Here is a 22149-nt window from a genome sequence, read left to right as displayed (position 1 = left end):
TTTTAAAGAGATGTGATTGGAAGTGAGATTTCATCTAAAAAGATGAAATTTTGCCATTTGCAACAACATGTATGGAATTGGAGGGGATTATGCTAAGTAAAATTAGAAGGAAAATAAATACTGAGTGACTTCATTCATATGTGAACTATAAAAACAAATCAAAGGAATGGATAAAACAAAACAAACTCTTGAAATCTATTATAGAACTGAGGCAACCGAAAGGACAGGTGGGGAGAGCGGATACAAAGGGGGAAAGGAGCTTAGTGAATTATGGTGGAAAATTATTGGAGCTTTTTTGGTGGGCATAATATACACTGGTGTGATAATATACGTGGTAGAGATGTGTCTATATCCCTAAATCATAAACAACATTGTAAAACACAATGACCTCAGTGAACATATTTAAAGATTAAAAAACAAATTAAAATGTTAAATGATGTGGAAATCTGAGGAGCTGTCACCAAGAGTGAAATAGGTAACTGGGTCAGTTAGCCCAAGTGGGTCACCAGTGAAAGGGGATTGTCCAGAAAACATTGAATCTTGATGAGGAGAGCCAAGGATCACAGGATGTTCCTAGGAACATGGAGTAGCTGGCTAAGGAGGGAGGTTGATGGGTTGGGATCCACTAAATGGACGTTCTCCTGTTGCTGGTTTTGCTTTGTGAAATGAAGTCAGCGTGTTTAAACCAGTTGTATGGCTGGTATTCTTTCTAGCTAGAGGTGAATTCATAACTCAATTATTGCTATTTTAAAAGAACAAGGCACTTGGCGACATCTTTCTAGATTATTTCTGAAAAAAAAAAAACAGATGAAGAGTCTCCTTATGTCCTGTAAAGGTAGCTGAAAGTAAATTGAATATATATTTGAGAAAGAGGACAATGAGCACTCTGATTTGCTCTGATTTTAGGGTGAATAATCAGGTCTCTAGTCTGGCTAACTGGGGCATATGAGAAGAGACTAGACCCACTCCAGAGACTCCGTCCATCCTGTCTAATGGCAGGGCCTCCAACTGCTAATCAAATGAAAGGAGTGTTTTAATAAAATTCTCTCAGATTTGAATAAATGGAATGTTTTTTAATGTATCAAATTTTATCATATGATAAAAACAGAACCAAGAGTTGATGTATTCTGATTTTATAACAGACAAGATTGACAAATCCTTTGAGAAAATTGACAAGCTAATATTAATGCAATCTAATTAATTAATCTAATTAATCTACAAAATGTATTATATGTACCCACTAATTTAATTTTTAAATGACTACATTTAAAAATACATTTTCTTGGGAAGAAAGCAAGGAGTCCAGGCAATTTCACTGTTGTCACAGAGGAATGGAATAGTTTTAAAATGAAGAGAGAAGATTAAAATTGCCCTGGTCCTTAAAAATAAAACAAATCCCCTCCTTCCATCATAATCTGATACATTGAGTCATTCATAATAAATGCATAAAACTACTCTTATCCCCTAGCTCATATTTATCATAAACTTATTCTTTCTTTATAAGGAAAAAATGGGAGACAATATGGTATACTATAAAATAAATTTTTTTTATCAAGGGATCATTGGTTTACAATAGCATATATGATTCAGAGACATAAGATTATACCCTCTCAGAGATCTTTTTTTAGTATAGTATATGTATTTTTTTATTAATATTTCTAAGATATGTAGAAATATATTTAGCAAATAAAAGCTCTTTAAATCTCATCAGCCAAAGGGTTCCAATGTGCATTTTACTATATTTATGTTCATTAATACATATATATATAAAATGTTTCAACAAATATCTGTTGTTCTGCTTTGTGTAACAAGTAATTATTATGCCCTCTACATTCTAAACACTGTTTTATTCTTTTAGCAAGACATTTTTTAGTTCAAATTCTCAACTTGTTACCTGTAAGACCCTTGGGCAATTTTAAGTTAAACCCTCTGAGTTCCAGTTTCCTCATCTTTTAAACTGAGATGAATAGAAATCTTACTGCTGCAAAGCTGTGATCTCTTAAATTTTGTACCTAAAGCACCTCACTCTTAAATAGGCATTTTCAGGGCAGCACCTGAGTGTGTGTACTTCATTAAATCCTATGCCCTTGGCATCTCATTTGCCTCACCCTGGTCCTATCTTTTGCTCATAGGGCTGGAATGTGATACATGGCAGTTAGTGGCTGAAAAGTAGAGAAGAGAGTAATGCTATAGTAAGGGCAAAGAAGTATAAGGGAGCCATTTCATTAAAAGCCTTGTAAATTATGTGAAAAAGCTTGAATTTGTTGCGAAGTTAAATCGTTAAGAACAAATGATGTCCCAAATATCTAAAAAGTTTTCTCAAAAGAGCAGCTTGCTCAGAATTTCTCTTGAGAAAGATCATTTGGCTGGTGAGTGAGGGAATTAGAGGTGAATAAGATTCAATTAGAGCAAACTGGTTCAGAGGTAAATATATAGTCTTCAGGTGAAAAATGATGACCGTGATTCGTGTAAAGACCGTGGGGTGTAGATAAGTGGAGATAAGTTAAAACTCATGCAGCTGTGCACATTGTGGAATCATGTCCTGCAAATGGGAAACAGTGGAGGAATATGACTGAAGAGAAGATTTTGGTTTCAGTTTGGACCTACAGAATTTGATATAGTACTGTTTAATAAACTGTTAATTATAAAGGATTTTTTAAAAAGATTTATTTACTCATACAGAACTGGGGTACAGGCCAGAGGTGCAGGGGCTGTGAGAGGATTCACCAGAGACAGAGTAGGGAGCAGAACAGACAGATCAGCAAATTACACTGTTAGGGGAGCAGCAGGTGGGTCAGGAGAGGTCTGCCGTGCCATATGGATCACCTCCAGGGCAGGCCGGGATGGAACTCATGCTGAAGTGGCTTTAGTTTCTTAGTGCTGTGCTTTAACCCGCTGTGCCACCAGGGAGGGCCCCATTATAAAGGAATTTAACCAAGTGATCTTGGCTGGTGATACAGAATTAGGAGCTATCAGTGTGTAAGGCATGAATGGTATTGCCTACGATGATATAATGCTTAGAGGGCATAGAAAAGATCCATAGTGAATGCCAACATTCAAAGATTAGGCAGAGAATAAGAAGTCAGCAAAATTTGAGGAAGTTTTCCAAGAAGATAGGAGGAAATCTACACAGCCTCATATAATAAACCTTGGTGATTCCTAGCCTGCAAAAAAATTGTCACTGTGTCCCTTCCTGAAATGCATTCCCTGTCATTTAGCTTATGACCTTCATTCTGAAATGTGAAACCTCACCTGCCTCAAATTCCTATTCTTAATTTTTCTTCCTGAATCAATTTTTGGTCTTTTGCCTCAGTACCCTTCTTCATCTTTGTCTTAACCTTTAGATCTGATGCTTGATCTTCTCTTTTTTTCTCTTTATCCTTTATGCATTGTGGCCATTTGCATTATTCTCCTAGACTACATGTTACTTATTCTTCTACCAGGTTTGTCTTGACTTAAAGAGAAGGGAGTTGGATAGGCCTTTCACCAAGTACTAATCCCACTGTGTGTAGGATTTCATCGTTGTCATTTGAAGGTCACATGGAGGTAAACTGGCTCACTGCTTTCATAGTCTCTTTGACCATTTCATAGCAAACCTGCCGAAACAAGCCCACCCCTCTGAGCTAACTTGCTTAAGTTATTCCCAACAGGCAAAGAGTGACAGATGCTTAACTTATATAAGTCAGTTGTATAAAAGTCTTTCTGAATTATATATAAAGTGGAGAGTATTAAATATTGAAGAATGTCTAAATATGCTAAAGTAAAGAGAGAGAAGATAGCATACATATGAATCATTGTTTAATAAGCTTAAAAGCTCCAAGAGGGCATCACAAATTCATATGATTTCTCTAGAATTTGTTCTTTAAAGTTATTTCTGAGTTGGTAGAAAATACCATGAGAAGACAAACTGGATCTGGATTTTTTTTCTGTGGATTCTTTACTCTAGGAAGGTCAAGCTCAAAGTCAAACTGAAAAGGATATTTGTTCCAAAAGTCAGTGATTGAAGGAGTAACCATGTCTGTATTGTGCACATGGCTGATTCTGAAAAGATTCAGCTCAATGCAATACACCAGCTTGAACATTAAGACAACTTAATTTTAGATTCTGTTTTGACTATAATTCCCTTTGAACTTCAACTTCGCTCCTCATCCTGGGGATGAGTTTATCTTTTTATAAAGTGGAGCCTGAAATATTGTATTTCATTATTCTAAGGGCCTTTGTAACTGAGAACCTACCAATTTTGGTCAAAAAGCTGCTTCAAAATCTTATGACTTGTTTTTGAAGCATTCTTATGATTAATTTTTAAAACATTTTTTATGATGTCAAATAATTCTAAGTATTTGCCATCTCTACATTGGAATCAATTGATGGTCTTTTAAAAGACCATATCTTGGTGTTTTTTTTTTTTTTTAATTGTATCTTGGAAATTTTTGGCGTTATGAATTCTGTATCATATTTTAGTCTGTTTTGGCATTATGAATTCTGTATCATATTTTAATCTGTTTTGGTTGACTTTCTGGGCAGTATTCTAGAAGGAAATGGAGATATTGAGACCTTCTTACTACTGGGGAGAGGGGGCAAATGTAACCCAGGATTCCCACTTGGCCTCTGTAGACAAAGGTCTTTGTTATTGTCTTACAGAGATCTGGATTATGATGATTCTCTATGAAACTACTCTGAGTGGAAACCAACTAAGTGGGGGAGGGATTCCTCATTCTGTCAAAGTGAGTAAAAGTCAAGGAACCCCACCTTGTCACTACTGAAATCACAGTGGGTGGATGTGTGGATAGGGACTTGTTGCTACATAGCAGTTGTAAAGGTCTTAATTCCCTACTCAATCTCATTTGACCCCAACCTGCCACCATGGCATCCTGGGTGAACATGGTAAAGTCTGGAAAAGATAAAAGTCTAGGTTTCTCACTAGTCCTTTGTTGGCAGATATGGGTTGGAACCATACTTTTTTGTCTGAGGTATTTGGCTATATTAGAATGCTTCATTTTTAAGTTCTATCTGGTTTGATGTCTCTTTGCTAGTACTTTATTTAACAGAATATTTTTGTTGAGTTTTCTTTGTACCTGTTGGTTTGATGTCTCTTTGCTAGTACTTTATTTAACAGAATATTTTTGTTGAGTTTTCTTTGTACCTGTTGGTTTGATGTCTCTTTGCTAGTACTTTATTTAACAGAATATTTTTGTTGAGTTTTCTTTGTACCTGTTGGCATTTCATGATGTTTGGCTTGTCCAACACCCATTTTGGGATGTATGAGGCAAAACACAAAGACAAATAATCCTCTGAAACTTCTTTGAGCTCTGAACATAACATAATACATCTTCTGCTTCTCTCATCACTTGAATGTTCTTATATTAATTGTATGTACAATGCCCAGAATACTTAGTCATACTTAGTAGAATACATACATACATGCATACATACATACATACATACATATATATATATATATATTCATCATCTTTTTTTTTAAGACTCCTTGAGTGTTTTGAGGGGGTGCAAAACAAAGTAAAGAAGCCATTTGAAATATTATCAGTATAGTAAAAATGGGGTTGTGGAGGTGCTCACAGAGATGAGAGTCATTTAAGCACAAGATAGTTATTGCATTTAAGGACTAAACATAATTTGAGCTTTCTGACACCAAGGCAGAAGTAATATATCTTATATTTGTTTCCTTTGAGAAAAGAAAACAGATTTGTTGACAGAGAAAGAAGTTATTCCTCCTACATTATAGCAGGGATTATGTGCATTCCTTATATAAGAAACTTTAAATTTATGATTGGTTATTTTTAAACAGAACTTTATAAAAAAATATTAGAATGTTCCTTATAAGTGAGAATTCCTACACTATAAAAACTGAAGGCATAAATTTGGTTGTGACATTTCTAGTGATAGTTGAGCTTAGAGTTACTTATCTTATTGTTCAGAGGTCAAGCTCTTGAGGAATGGATAGTAAATCAGTTCCTTTAATCGCTTTCAAATATTAGGTGAGTATCTGAAATATGCATTTGCAAGGACTGACTTGCTAGAACCTCTCAAGTTACTCTTTGACAAGTGCATGAGTATAATCTGATGGATTATTTCAAGGATATCCATAGTGTATATTTGATGTTGATATTATTTTAATCTTCATGTATATAGAACCAAAATTTCAGGTTATATAAATGATCCTTTCCAGAAAACATTTTTATCTTTAGACAATGATATGGGTGGCATCTAATAATAGAAAAATAGCACTACAGAATATCTACTGTATCCCAGGCATTGTGCTAGAAATTCTGTGTACATTACTCTTTTTAAGTGACTCTGTAATTATTCCCATTTTGTAGATAGACTAGAACATAGTAGGCTACATTTTTTTTTTTTTTGTCTATGGACAAACAGAAAGTGTCAAATGGAATTCTATATTCAGACCTGTCTCCTCCTCTGCTATACAGACCCTTATTCTTCAGCCAGTATACTTTATTGAAAGAGAAAAACGATATGAAAAAATTTGGTAAGAAGTTGGTGAAAAGGTAATTAAAAACTTAAATCAGTCATTTTAGTTTAAATTAAAATTATGACAAGGGAGTTTGAAATAACTGGTTCATTGTAACTTAATCTTTCTGTGAAATTCATTTTTTAAAAAGATTTATTTTTTATTTGTGCATCTGGGGTACAGGCCAGAGGTGCAGGGGCATTTAGATGATTCATCAGAGATAGAGTGTGGAGCAGAATAGGCCGACTGATGAAGTACACTGCTGAGGGGAGCAGTGGGGGTGGTCAGAGAGGTCTGCCGTGCCATGTGGGTCACCTCTGGGATGTGGATGAAACTCATGCTGAAGTGGCTTTAGCTTCTTAGTGCTGTGCTTTAACCCGCTGAGCCACCAGGGAGGGCCCCAAATTCATTTTTTACAGCATTTGAATTAGCAATAATCATCAATTGCTTGTAGTATTTAGGAATGATACTTTTTGAGATATCAGAAAGAATTTCATCACTTTTTTGGTATAAGTATATACTACCCATTGTGTGTGTGTGTGTGTGTGTGTATTCTACAACAAAATTATTTAAAATAATTTGATGTTGGACTGACTAAAATACAGATTTCCAAAAGATTTAAGCTCACAGATCATCTAGATTGGTCCAGTTTCTCGTTTGATCAGATGTAGGCTGATTACATAGGAGATTAAGTGACTTGACTGAAGTCTCATAATGACCAGCAGTAAAACTTGCACTAGTAAAGGTGCTAGACTGCAGCCAGGTGTACATGAATCCCAGACTTGTTCTCCCTAGTAAAGCAATCTAAGGACTTTCAGAGTAATTCTGTTAGTCTCAACATATGAGTTTACCTAATTTAAAATGTCATTTAAATTTTACATTTTCTTATTCTTATTAACTTAGTGTTTTGCAGTGTTATAACTCACTGTGTTTGAACATCAAAGCCTAGGAAAATACAATTAAAAAGCACCAAATGGCTTACCCAGAAGGACCTTATGTAGTATAAAGTGCTCTCAACTGTGAGTTTTTAGGGGAAAAAAATATATCTCAATTTTTTCTTTTTCTTTTTTTTTTCTTTTTTTTTTTTTCATTTGAAGCATTTGACTTTGGGCTCTGTTGAATTTTGGGTGAATGAATGAATGAATACAGTAAAATGTGTCATAACACTGTTCAATATTAGAATTGGAAAGTACCTTAAGAAATTATCATACATATTTTCTTAACTCTAAAGAGAAGGGAACTCACAGTGAAAGACAGTATATAACTTAGTATCATACAAACTATTGCAAAAAATTCCTTTTCCTTTTTAGACCATATTTAGATTTCTAGTAATTATGCTTTGCACAACTCCAGGGGACATTTTTCATCTTACAATTTATGTGACTGATGTCTTCAGAGTGGTGTGTCTGTACATGGTGACTCAGTATATACAATTGGTATTATTGTGCCTATTTTACAAATGAGGAGACAGAACTAAAGAGGAAGTTACTTATCCAAGATCAGTCTATGTCTAGCAGAACCAGTATTGGACCTTTTTGCATGTGGTACTCCAGTCTGAAAGATATTTAATCTTTCATTCCTAACCCCTACACAACATTTATAGCAGAGATCCAATCATGCACAATCCTCATAGTTCTTTTTCTGGATTTGCCCATCCTGGATTTCACCCTTCCCATTTCTGGCTTTGTATTTTTTCTGTGGTTCACACCTTCGCTCTAACTATATAGTCTTTGTGTTTGGCTCCCAACTCAACCCCATTCCTTATTATCTCTTACCTTAGTTTTTTCCTGCCTTAGAAAACATCGTCACTGTCATGATTGGCTGTTGAATATTATTATGATTATCATTTTCTCTTTCTGTTGTAAGACTTAACAAGCTTTCGCTGGTATATTCTGACTTTCCAAGTCCTCCCTGAGAATTGTGTTTCTACCTAGCACAATTTCCTTCTCTGCATGCTGTCTGTGGGTGATTCATCTCTGCCCATCACACTGGCATGCAAACCGACACCTACACATGCAGGTGAATCTACTCTAGTGATATATTTTAATTACAGATTTAGTCAGAAGTAATTAAGCCTTTCTGTAATGGGGATGGGTACTGAGTTTTAAAAATTTAGACATCCCATGTGAGGGTCGTGCCACCCTGGTTTTTAGAGTAAGATGGAGCCCCTAGTGTAGTTAGATTAATTAATAGAAAGAGAATAAACTTAATGGAGCCAGAAAAGTGCAAAATATGTTACTTTCTCCCCTATATCTCATGCAGATGGAATGGCCATCGTGGGATTGCGGCAGGGGATGGCAATTGCATTTTAATTACAGGACTGATGGTTTCGGTGCTGCACCAGATGGAAGGGCCTTTTTAGAGAGAGCCCTGCTCACTGACTCTGTTGATTTTTCCCTTAGTGCTGTTTAAAAAATACCTATAGTACACAACAGTGATGAGGTTGCATTCTGATTCCATGGATTTTATTTTCTAGCCATTGCTGGACTTGTGATTTTAGTCAGATCTTGACTTCTGTGAAAGAGAAAGGCCCTTTCACAACTGAAGGAGAAAGGATGATATTGGAGGGGAAAAAAAGGATTTTTCTTCATCCTCCTCTATCATTCTGTGGTTACTTTATCACCTACAAAGCACTTTTGCTTCCGTTATATCACTTAATCATTATGACAGTTCGATAGTAGAGGTATTATTATCCATATTTTAATGAAAGCATAATTGATATTAAGACACATGAACTTTTATAATTTAAGTTGTTAATCAGTGAATTTCTAGTTTAAAATAATATTAAGGTAAAGGCATTAAATCTATTCTCTAGTTATCTAGAAATAGAGTTTTGAAGGCTCAAGTGGCGTAATGGAGAGCAACATGGGAGTGTTCAAAGAAAAAGGACTTTGGGTCCGTTTCTGATACAGTTTTACTTCTTCTTGTATGTCTTTGGAATTTTGGGACAAGTCCATTTTCAGCTTTGCAATGTAAAATGCAATGTTGGACTACACAAGACAGATCTTGAATCCTTTGCTATCCAGAACACAGATTTCCCTGTGCCCAGGTCAGGAGTCTTTTTTCAGTATCTCCTGGAGATAATATTTTGTGGGGGAACCCAAATTTTAAAATTATTCTCACAAAGGTAAGCTGGGAAAGGTGAATCGTCAGTTAAAGTTAATGGAGGCCAAGTCATTGAGGTATTTTTAGGATGTTGTCATACAAAAGAAAAAAAAAATAGAACATTGGGAAGCTGTTACTTACCCAGAAATTCTAATAGTTAAGGCAAAGGAATCTGAGACTAATGTGAAACTTCTTGAACACAAACTAATAATCTTCCAAGTGCCTTGCCAACCCTGAGAACATGTTTCCGAAGCAGTGATGAGTCGTTGGTAATCATCTCAGGTCTCTTTTACACAAACTACTTGGCTTAGTAGTGTGTGACCCTCAAATCTTTTCCTTTGACTTTCTCTCCTTCAAAGGAGAATCATTTGTTATCTTCTCACTATAATTAGATGGTTTGAGGGGGCTAAACATCAGACCTTCATAGCTGTTGGTGCCTTGATTTATAGGAAAATTATTTGTTCTAATTATACAGAATGATTCATAGCTTATGCAAATGTGTGATTTATTACCAGACCATCTCTTTTATTTGTAGGCTCTATTCTCTTTAGTATTTAGTAAGTGCTTCCTAGGAATGGCAATATTATCTAGATCAGCCTTCTGCATTGCTTTCACCTTTCTGCTGTCAGCCTAGAATAATAATGGTATACATTCATTCATTTGACAAAAGTCACCCAGCAATCCCTGTGCACAAGGCACTAGAGTTATACAAATGATAGTCACATTTGCTGATATGGAGGACGGGGGAAGGGCATATTCTGTAACATTTTAATATCTCTTATCTCATGTTAACCTCATAACGGTCTTGTAAGATAGGTATGGCAACTCTTATTCTGAAGTTTTATAGATGAGGCAGCATGTTAAAAGAGAGAAAGTAAGCTATTCAGAGTTACTTAGTATAGCAATTATGGGAACCTACTGGGAATAATCCATAATTGTTGTCAGCCAGTTAGTCCAAATGCACTCACACACATAAATATGCGTGTGCATGTACAAATGATTGGGCATGCAGTTGGGGCTGGGGATTATTTTTTCCATGCATAAGTTTGGAAATGTATATTTTCTCAAATGGCTTTAGAGGTTCATCTACTTGATGCAAAACCTGGCATTCTACTTACTAATTCACTTAAAGCTCTGGAATCTGGCATTATGTTTTTTGAGACTGAGACATATGTTGAATTGTTACTTGTCATTTATTCATCCATCAAACATTATTAGAAACATTTTGTAGTTCCTGATCTTGAGCTAGGTACCATGATAAGAGTGGAGGGTGGCAGTTGTTGGCACAATGTTATACAAACATCACTTAGGCATGGTCTGTCCCATCATGGAACCCATTGCCTATCTTCAGCATTCCCATGCTTGACCTATATTCAAGCTCTTGAAAATTCTACATAGAAAAATGACTGGATATCAACCCCTTCCTTTCTTCCTCTGTTGGTGCATATCTGGGTTATCTTACTAGACAGAGTTGTTTGATATCAGAGATAGGCATGCACTTTTTCTTCATTGTATGATGTATATTAAGTTCTCAACACATGCTTGAAATATGAACAAAAGAACAGATTAGTGCACTGCAAACATTACCTTTGTCCCTGTCCCTTAAAGTTTGCTCCATTTCTCTTTATTTTCCACATTTAAAAGTACATGCACACCTAGAATCTCTTCTTCAATCTCAAAATATCCCAGTCTTCCTCTGTTATGTGTAATCCTTGCTGAATTAGATCATTGAATTAACTATATTGACTACCATAGAGCTAAAGAAAAAAAATATATAGGTTAATGTGAGCACAGTGTAAACTTGGACAAGTCACTTAGTTTTCCTGAGATTTAGTTTCAATGTCTGAAATAATAATAGATTTACTTATTGGGTTGTAATTGTTAAAAAAAAGTATATATTGCCAACTATTATTTCAAAATTCAGTCCTGTATCAACTTCTATAGTAAGTTGCCTTTGACCCTGAAGGGGATCAGAAAATGTCTTAAGTGTCATTTCCTGGTTTTCCTCTGCTGTATACTTAGTGATAGTATATTATTTGACTTAATTTGTCTTTCTTCTCTTCATACATTAAATTTTGGATAACCTCTTATTAATCTTTATATTTATTCATATTTATCCAACATTTGTTTATTGGGCACCTATTATTTGTCAGACACTGTGGCAGATTGGAAGTTCAGCAGCAAATATGACCAACCCAAGCCTCTATCCTCAGAAGGTTAGGGTGTTTAGGTTTTGCAAGAATAGGACTAAATTTTAGATGGATGAATGATAAGTCAATGCATGCATAAGTGAATGAAACTAACTATATGGCTATTGTAGAATGCTGTACAGAAATAAGTTATTATATACTAAGTATACTCACATAATCTTTCTAGTATTTGTACCAGCAGCCTTTATATTGATATGTGTCTTCCCTTTGCTTATAGTTTGCTTGTTGTCTAAGAATAGATTACACAGCATCCCTTCCTTAGCTTAATTACTCCCCATGCTCTTTTCTGGTTAATATCTTTCTTTAGTGATGATTTTTATCCTGTGGATGAAAGAACATTTTAGAAAGTAGCATGTGGTATGAACAATTTTTTTTCTTTTTTGAGCTTAAAAGAAGACCTTTTTTAGGGAAGAATCTTTGGTAGTAAAGGACTATGGGAACCCATCTCCTGAGTCTTCCATTTTGGTTGCGAGAACATGGACTGCTTTATGTTTTTCTATTCATGATAAAAAGCAGGTTGTTCAGATTAGTCTTCCAAACTTGAAATTTTTTACAGAAGGAGTACTATTGTCAATTATTTCATGATAACATGTATAAACTCTGCCTGTGGTGAATCCATATATTTGTATATATGTTCTTTACTGGTGAACGTGTGAAACATGGTTCAAGGATTTGATTCCATGTGCCAATGTGGGGTCACATTCTAACTCTGAAACGTAACTGTTAATATAACCTTGGCCTTCATCTTGCTTTAATTGTTTCTACAGCTATAAAATGAAGCTATTATATCCAATGTATATGGAAATACCACATGTAAAGCTGAAAACAATCTTGCTCATAGTAGATGCTCCAATAATATTGTTTTTTTAAAATATCTTTTTAATTCCTAATAGTTGCTCTGCCATAAACTCAATTATGATCTTGGACATTTTCTTATGAGTCAGATGGAAGAATTAATGTTCTCTTTAGACTTTAGTCATTTTTCTTGGATTTCTCAGAATAGCCCCATTTCAAATAACCTTGTTTCCATAAAATGTCATTATCTTGGGGTTCTTATTATTTATAGAATAATAACAGTATTATTCTAGTATTTCTTGACTGGAAAATGATTTCAAATCCACCAGCAGACCATTTAACACATCTCTTAAGTTCATGAACTAATATGTTTTTATGAGGGCCTTCCAGTTCTCAGTCACATTCTCAACCCTATTCTCAGGATCCATATAGCCAAGACTGATAACTCTAGATTATTTTTTAAAAGATTTATTTATTTATGCATACAGAAATGGGGTACAGGCCAGATGCACAGGTACAGTGAGAGGACTCACCAGGGACAGAGTGGGGAGCACAACAGGCAGGTCAACAAAGTACACTTTTGAGGGGAGCAGTAGGTGGGTCAGGAGAAGACTTTGTGCCATATGGGTCACCTCTGGGGTGGGGATCGAACTCATGCTGAAGTGGCTTTTTTTTTTTTTTTTTTTTTTTGCTGTGCTTTAACCTGCTATGTCACCAGGGAGAGCACAACTTTAGAATTTTTAACCTTGTAACATAACAAAGATTGGGAAATTCAAAAGTGACATGAAATAATCTCTAATACTTTTCATCTAAACCTGAAGCTATTTATTGAATGAAGAGCTTATGGAGGATGATCCATTCCCTCTGAGGATTCTTTTTCCCATATTAAATAACTTGGAATTTTCAGGCTGATCCTTCTAAAGATGTGCCGATAATTATTTCGTCAGTGATTGTTCCTTTTGCTGCAATCTGGTCAACTGACTTCCATTTCATTTGAAATATACTCAACCTGGTTTTTTATTTCATTCTTACTAAGAATGTCATCAACTTTCATTTATTTTACTTCCTTAGCATAGTTTGAAACCATCCCTCTTTCCTACTTTCTCTGTTCCATTGTTCCATTTAGTTCAAATTGACAATTAGTAATACTTGTTACATGCTACCTACTGGATGGTGAAGATACAAAGATGAAAGAGACAATCTCTACCATCAAGGAGATGTTATCATTTAGTGTTAGAACTGGGAGTTATCTTAGCATTCATCTAGTCAGACTGCTATGTTGACAAGGAAGGTGAGATTCAGAAAAGGAAAGTGACTGGTACAAAATTTCACAGCTAATAACTTGCATTGCTAGAGCTAAGACCACATTTAAAAAATTTTTTTTTTACCCATTCCACAATTATTTTGTTCCATCACTATAAACATAAAATAATAACCCCCTTTCACTGCCACTCTTTGGTGTCCTCTTCTCCCTCCTCCTCCTCATTGTTACCTTTATCATCATTAGTGTTTTCTTTAGTACTTTAGCTTACAATGTCCCTCAAGAATTTATTATTATTAATTATGTTAACCCTGAATGGCAGAGAAGTTAGGTAACTTGTCTTAGCCTAAGTTTTTAGAGTCATACTACAAATTTGTGATTTTCTCTCACAACATATTTTCATTCAATAGCACAAGCCAGGTATTATACTATGACTGACATGTGTTATAGAATGGAGATGTTTAAACCATAGATCCTACTTGGGAGAAAGTAATCTGGACATATCATAGATTGAGATTAATAGAATAACCTGGGTTTTGTATCAGAGCTGTTATAGCCTTGAAAAATTGCTGTTTATGAATGCTCAACTTTAAAAAGTATAACAAAAGTTTTAAGTTATTCATTTTAAATATATCAACCAATTAAGTTTTTGGTCAAAATTAAACTGAGGATATGTGGAAAAAAATGGAAAGTAAAATTACCCAGTGCTAATATTAGATTTTAACATATATTTAGACCAGGTTCATAATGTGTGAAACCATTGTGATTCAGACAGGGAAGTGATTTACTTGCTCAAAGCCGTACAACAGGAAATTGGCAGGAAAAATATAAACTCTAGAAATCATTCAGAGTGCAATAACTGACTATAAAGTCTTGAAATTTTCAAGTCAGGAGTCTGGAATATATGGAATAAGTCAAGAGTAAGATACAACTTACTAATCACAGATTCTCAAAGTCACCCTTGAAGCTCTTTAAATGGGTGGCCAGAAAGCTTTGTAGCTGCTCAGGAATATAGTGACTAGTGTTTAAAAATCATAGCCAAGTGTAATTTTGAAGGCATAAAAGGTGACTTGCAGAAATTCTACTGAAATTCTATTTTTAAGTCTGATATTGAGAGGGTATCACTTCACAATGAAGAAGGAATCCTTAGTGTGACTTCTACCAGACACTCATAACTAACTAGTACCTGATGAGTTCAGTTCCAAACTAAAGAATTGCAAAATGAGATTGTGAACAGAAAGTGTAGGCTGCTCATTTAAAAGTAAAACAGGACTTCAGTATTTATATCTTAATTGAGTAATGTATGTTGAAAGAATGATATGAATGTCAACCAGTGAACTTTGGTTGTGAATTAGAGATGTCATGGTAAACAAGTTAGAGTTGCTCCTCTTATTAGCTAGGGAAGTGCCTTTTTCATTTTGTGCCTTTTTCCATCTCAGTTGTATTCCCCCAGGGCTTCCCCTCACCAAATCAACCCTGTGCCATCACTATAGTCCAGTGCACTTCCTTCTCCCCACCGTTTTTGATCTGGGAAAGATGATCTTTAATATGATCAAAACAGCAAGGCTGGTGTGGTTAGGCACAAAGAACCAGGGGAAAGTGATAGACATGCGGTATAAGTGACTGTCAGCTAAGCATATGAGATACAGAACAAATAATATGATACTTTCTAGATAACAGGAAGAAGTGCAGGTTTCTGAACATAATTGCTATTCATGATTCAGTTATTACAAGTAGAGCATAGGAATCCCAATTTGGAGATGGTTTCAGTATTCTGTGTGAGAGAAAACTGACTAGAGAAGAAGCAACAGAGTTGGTATTAAATTGTTTGATTTGGGATTTATATTTGGGGTTGAGTTAGAGGGAATATAAATTAAGAAAGTAATGATTATGATTATATAGAATATTATTATTTTCAATGCTACATATTTTGCAAAGCACTTAAAAATGGCATTTATTTTAGCCTGTTAGGAAGTATTTTCCCCTAGTTTTACAGACAAGGTAATCTACAAGGTAGATCCATTACATAGTAATTTTAAGGTTACACAAATGTTAAATGTTAGTATCTAGATGAGACTCTCTGCCTATCTCTGAACCCTGTGCTCTTCTCTCATTACTTACTGGCATTAGTCAGAAGTATACACACATACATACACACATGTGTACATATATGTATGCCCAGTCATAGAAGAGGAGTGAAAGGATAATGATTCAGGAAAAATCAACTTTCTATCAGACTGCCTTTTTGGGAATAGTATTTTTTCAGTAGGTTATTTAGGAAAAATTATTTAACTTCTCACAAAAAGTGGAATAAAATTACCCACTTTAAGGGGCTGATTTTGCCAGAAAATAACCTTACTTTAGGCCCTGAAACAGAGAAAACACTCAATAAATATTACCCAATAATTGTACATGTTTTATATAGAAAGACAGTAGATTGATATTGATCAGGTACATCATATTGTTCAGCAAGTTACTTTGGCTTTAATCAGGTACATATAACAACTACAATATTCTTCATTGGATAGTTAAACACCTTTTAAAATCAAATATCCTTAATAGCTAGGACTATGCCATACTGATTGCTGTAACCGTCACCTCTAACCACAACATTCAGCAAATGTTTTACACATTGCCTTAAGAACTTAATGAATTGAATTCATGAGAAAAAGCAGTATAGGTGATTGTTTTCTAGTCAGTTTGAGAGACTTGAAAACCCCCAACTCCAATCTAAATTATCTTGTAGCTTTAAGCCTCCATCATGGAATAGAGAGTCTTAAGGTTGGAAAGGACATTGTTAATAATGGATTATAGTCACAAAGTCCTTCTTCCCATATAGATAGTCTGATTTGTAATACCCAATCTCTGTATGGTTATCTCCACTAATAGGGAAATAATAACTTCAAAAGATTTGACTATTTTTCTAAGGCAATCTGGATTTACAAAGCTATACACGATTTAGAATTATGAGATCACACCCTTCAGGTGCATGTTATGGTGTAAATGTGTCTCTTAATGTTGACTTAGAATCAGCCTTCCTTTATCTTAAGATATATAGTAAATGTGGGAATTGTGAACAGTAGCTTTGCAATCAAGTGACTTCTACAGGAGAAGTTTGATTCATCTGTGCTTGCTATTTCTGCTCTGATGGTTTCCCCTTTTTAGGTGGGTGAATATATTTTTCCTTCTGTCGCTAGTTTCTATATAGTCTTAAAGTTCTGAATTTCTCATTTTTAACAGTGGGAAGAAATGATAATATTTAGTTTATTTTCAAGTGATTCTTTCATGTTAGCTAGAAGGGAGGTGCTGGAACGAAATGCCCAAATAATATCCATGATCACCTATAAATTCTGGAAGGCCGAGGAACTAGTCATTTCTAATTAGAAAGCAAATGAAATGGACCAATGTGGGAGGAAACTTGTTCACCCTAGTTTTGCCTTCTATTTACTATGTATTCTTAGGAAAGTCTGTCTCCCTATAGGCCTCAATACCTTTATATGTAAAATGCATAGGACTGAATTTAATATTCATTACTCCTTCTCTCAGAATCATTCACCAGATCTGAATAATTTTTTAAAATCTTCCATCCAGCCTCATTAATTAAACGCTCTTTATCTGATTGGGCACATTTGAAGAGGCTATAACTTTTTTCATTGTTTCATTTATGGTCAAACTCTCACATAAAAGAAAATGAGAAATTTTAGTGGCAACATATCATTAACTTTATTGCTTTGAAAGCATGAGAAAAATTCTGTTTTATATATTTTATTATTTTTCTTGCTGTTAGCTAAAGTTGATTGAAGAGGATGAGGTATGGTCAAGTGGAAAAGGCTAAGGCTTTACTTAGGAAGTTTTCTCAAAGATGTCTTTGCTAGGTCCCTTAGCTTATCAGAGCTTAGTAGTTGGGTAGTTACATTAATTCTGGAGGACATCTGCTGCCTGTGAAAGAGTCATCATAAAGGGTATATTAGTGACATAGTATTTGCTAACTTCTGGTTATAATTTAACAGTTTTATTTTCCCATTGTTAATGACTTAGGAGAGAGAACATTATTTAAAAATCATCTTAAAGAATATGTCAATGAATGTTGACATGATACAGAAAATAGCCCTTAAGAAAAAGTTGTTTGGTGGCCTTGCTGCCTCATTCCATCTGTGTAGGATAATTCATTTGCCTTCCATTCATAAACATGTGCTTAATAAAGCACTGCTGCTTGTCTGGCTCAGTGCTTGATGCTGGGAATACACAGACAAAAATGGAAGAGCTTTTCATCTTAAACTGGCATGTATCCCTTATATAAGCATCTATTGTGAGTCTGACTATATTAATCGCAGTGGTTGGGGGAGGTGGTAGAAATGAATTCCATTGATATCTTGAGAGGACTTCTCTTTGTGTCTTCAGTACACAAAGAGAATAGTGTGTGGCAGGGAAGGGATGAATGCATGAGGAGTCTCTAGAGAATCCTTATCCTGATTTTCCTGGGACCTAATCTTAATACACAGAGAGAACAATTAATTCTTCCTGGAAGACATCAGAGAAGGGCATAATGGGTAGATGAAATAATATGAGAAAATACAGAAATAGTAAAAGCCTATGTTATGTATCCAGACTTTCTAGCCCTCATGTAATGGACAGGTAGAGGCTAGATGGGAGAATAATAGGAAGTATCATAGAAATACAAATTACAGTTTCAAGTGTCATATTAAGGAGCCTAAGCATGGCCCATCAAGTGGTGGGAACATATTGAAGAGTTTGAAGCAGATGAATGACAAATCCTTGTATTTTATACTGACTTGTGCTTTACACTAAATTTGTATTATAATTCAGTCTGGTATCACATCAGTGTGAAGGATGGATTAGATTAAGGGAAGGCTGGATTCTTGTCATCAGTTAGTGCAATAAAAGGTAGATTACAACAATTTCAATTAGGATAGAAGAAATAGAGTCCAACTTTCAGTTGGAGGCATAATCAAACAGAAGAGTGGCTTGATGAGAAATTGGAGCTGTTTTTAGACTAAGGTAAAGGAACTTATAGAAAGCACGTCATTGAAAATTTATGAGGGAGAGAATATCATAGATTGAGGATATTCTAGCAGAGATTGTGAAGGATTGTAATCCTGAACAGGGTAACACTTTCACATTTCATTTTCTCTTCAAGAGGAGAAAATGAAGAGAAGGAAGTAATCCAAATTTTTTGGTTTTTATTGTTATGTCATTATAATTTGTAATTTTAAAACCATCCTTGTCTTCATTACCAGCTGTGTCTCTGACTTTCAAAAGATAGCAGTGTTCAGGGTGCCCATTTTTCTTTCACTCAGCAGAAGTCATTGAATAACACTATGTGTCAATCCCCACACTAGATTTATAGTCCCTACACACTTCATGTATAGCTGCAAATTGGACCCAATTTCTGATCCTGAGAAATTCCTAGAATATAAAAGAACATAGTTATATAAATTAGTGTATAAAAGTGTATACAAAAAAAGTGCATACAAAAGTATTTTAACGAAGTTGGAAATAATTATTCATACCAGAGTTGCAAGGTAGGGTAGACAAAGAAGTATATCATAAAGGTAAATATGCTTGAACTGAATTTTGAAAGTATGACTGCCTGATAATTATTTATTTAGGATAATGAACTTGGCAGAATTCTAAGGTGCTCCAGAGATTCGGCACTCTCCCTTTATACACATGCCCTGGATAATTCTTTCTCTTTGATATGGGTGAAAGATGTGAATATACTGAGAAACAATTTTCTTTAGTTGGATTTTTATTGCAAAAATTTATTCTAAAAAATTATTCACATATAATTATGGCCCTAAATCAGTTGACCTTAAATAGGAATATGATGTGATGGAGCTACTTTCCACATATAAACCCTTTAAACTTGTGTGTTGAAGTCACAGACAGAAGAAGTCAGAAATTCATAGTACCACAAGTAATATTTAGTATGCTGTTAGAGGATTGAAGATGGAGGTGGGTGACATGTGGCAAAAAATGTGGGTCGCCTCTAGGAGAGTGGCTCCCAGCTGGCAAACCTGGAAGGGAATGGTAGCTCAGTAATGTAAGTGCCAAAAGTTGAATTTTGCCAACAACAAGAATGATCTTGGAAACAGATTGTCCCCCAAAGTCTTTGGCCCAGGTTGATTTCAACTCTATAATACTCTAAGCAGAAAATCCAGCCAGACCATGCTCTACTTTGAACCTATAGAACTGAGAATTAATATATGACTATTGTTCTAAGCTGCTAAATTTGTGGTAATTTGTTACACAGCAGTGGAAAAGCAATACAGATGGTCTTGCAGATGAGTCTGCCCTAGTGAGACTTAGAGCTTTTTTTTTTTTTTTTAATAGAGCAAACTTGGAATCAGGCAGATTTACTGAAAGTGTCCTTTTTTTCCCTTACAGATTATCCCTGTTATATAAATTTCTTCATCTTTCTCCTTAGAAGAATTGAGCCAAATATCTTCATTTTACTGCAGCAGCCAAATTAGATTATTCCTTTGAAAATTTCATTTTGAAATTTTGAAGATATTATTCACTTTACATCTTACTGTTTTCATAGGCACCCCAAAGTATATGTTGAATGAATAGGTGAATGACCCTATTAAGCATTTATGAAAGTTCTGAAAGGATACTGATTAATTTCTTCAGCTATTTGTGCAAGATTTCATAGTCAGTCTCAAGTTTTGTCTGGTATCTGTATAATTTCCCATGTTGTAATCTTCCTACTTTGTTCAACTCAATATTAATATCTCTAAGGGATCTGCTCTGGGACCTCTGCTCTTCTCTCTTAATCTCTTTCATGAGTGTTATGAGGTGATTCCATGACTGACTTAAATGGATATTTATAAACCGATGGCAATTTCAAGGTTTCATCTCTAGATTCATATCAGAGACTGTACAAAGCAAGGATTTAAATAGAGATTTGATTTAGATTTTCCAGATGAGTCTCTTTCTTTATTATTCTTTCTCAAAGTTCTAATTGGAGAAGGGATTTCAAACCAAGTAAGGGTTTTATTGTATCAACTATTTTCAACGTGAAACTAAAGGTATGATTGGGCAATGAGCTCTCCTCCAGGAGAGGTTTCATGTATGTAGATTTAGCTGGCAGTCAACTAAAATGACCTTTCTGCTGGTAGATTCTATGACATTGCCTATAACCTGTATTCCAAAATAATTCTAAGTATTTCTCAGTGTCTGAAGTAAATATGTTAGATTTCTTTTTGAAAATTTAGATGTTTGTTTATATGATTTTTTTAAAGCATAAGCCCCAACACAATATACTGATGCAATTTCTGACATTTAGATTGGAAATATTTCCTGATTAAAGCGGAAAATTGTGTGAATGGCTTAATTTTAAGGACCTATACAATGAAGTATTTCATTTAGAAGTCTGGATCTTCTTTCTTCAGTCTGCTGTCATCTATATTCACTGAGTAGAACTTGTATTGATCATTGGGACCCAGCTTGTTCAGGGTCCTGGGTTATTCTTTCTCTCTCAGCTAACATCTGGATTGAAGAGAGCCAAATGTATGACATAGAACACTACTCCAACATCTCTAGCTCCATAAAAACAGAGGAGAATAGAAGGCCTCTTGGCCTGAACCAGGATCTGGCCGAGCCTGGTTATGGGAATGACATTATACCAAGAAGGAGAGAACTGCAGTAAAATTTAGATTTGGGCTTCCAGGAAGGAGTGCAAAAAACCCAGGACAAACATTAAATAAGAAATGAGACTGGAGTAATGAATACTGAGCCTGTTAGTGTTTGAGAATGTGGAGAGTATAAATTAACAAATGGAGAATTGGCCATCTAGGAATAAATAGATAAAGGAGATAAATGCAGAAAGTTTTAAAGGAGAAGCCACTGGACAGCTTGCTGCACCTCTGGCTTTTATCAGAAACAGCAACTCCTATAAAGTTAATGACTACTTCCCAGAAAAGTTCTCTGGGGATCCCATACCAATATTAGTCCCTGGTTCACTAGAAAATGCAGTTACTTTTAATAATGATGAATCACATCTTTCCCAGGAAATGTTGGGACTTCCTACCCTATGCTTGGCCCTTGAGGGAATATATGCATGCCCACTGAGAGGAGGAGTCAAGGTTCAGTTTAAACTAGTATATACAATGTTTCATATTTTATATACCTCCCTTACTTCAATCAAAAATTCCCTCCACTTTAAATGATATAATTCTGTCCTTAAGAAGTCTGTGCTCTCATCTATTCAGTTAAGATTTTATATATGTATATATATTATGACTTAGTAGATGAAATGCGACCTAGAT

General features: G+C 35.0%; 1 protein-coding gene across 1 annotated transcript in view; it reads left to right on the top strand.

Moving 5' to 3' along the window:
- AGBL4 (ATP/GTP binding protein-like 4) overlaps window positions 1-22149 on the top strand; it is an 893441-nt gene that overhangs the window by 211206 nt on the left and 660086 nt on the right. The window lies entirely within an intron of this gene.

This window comes from Condylura cristata, unplaced genomic scaffold (genome assembly GCF_000260355.1).
Source record: "Condylura cristata isolate star-nosed mole 26May11 unplaced genomic scaffold, ConCri1.0 scaffold00008, whole genome shotgun sequence".
Lineage (NCBI taxonomy): Eukaryota > Metazoa > Chordata > Mammalia > Eulipotyphla > Talpidae > Condylura > Condylura cristata.
Note: the sequence above shows the minus strand (reverse complement) of the source record. Positions and strands in the feature narration are given on the sequence as shown.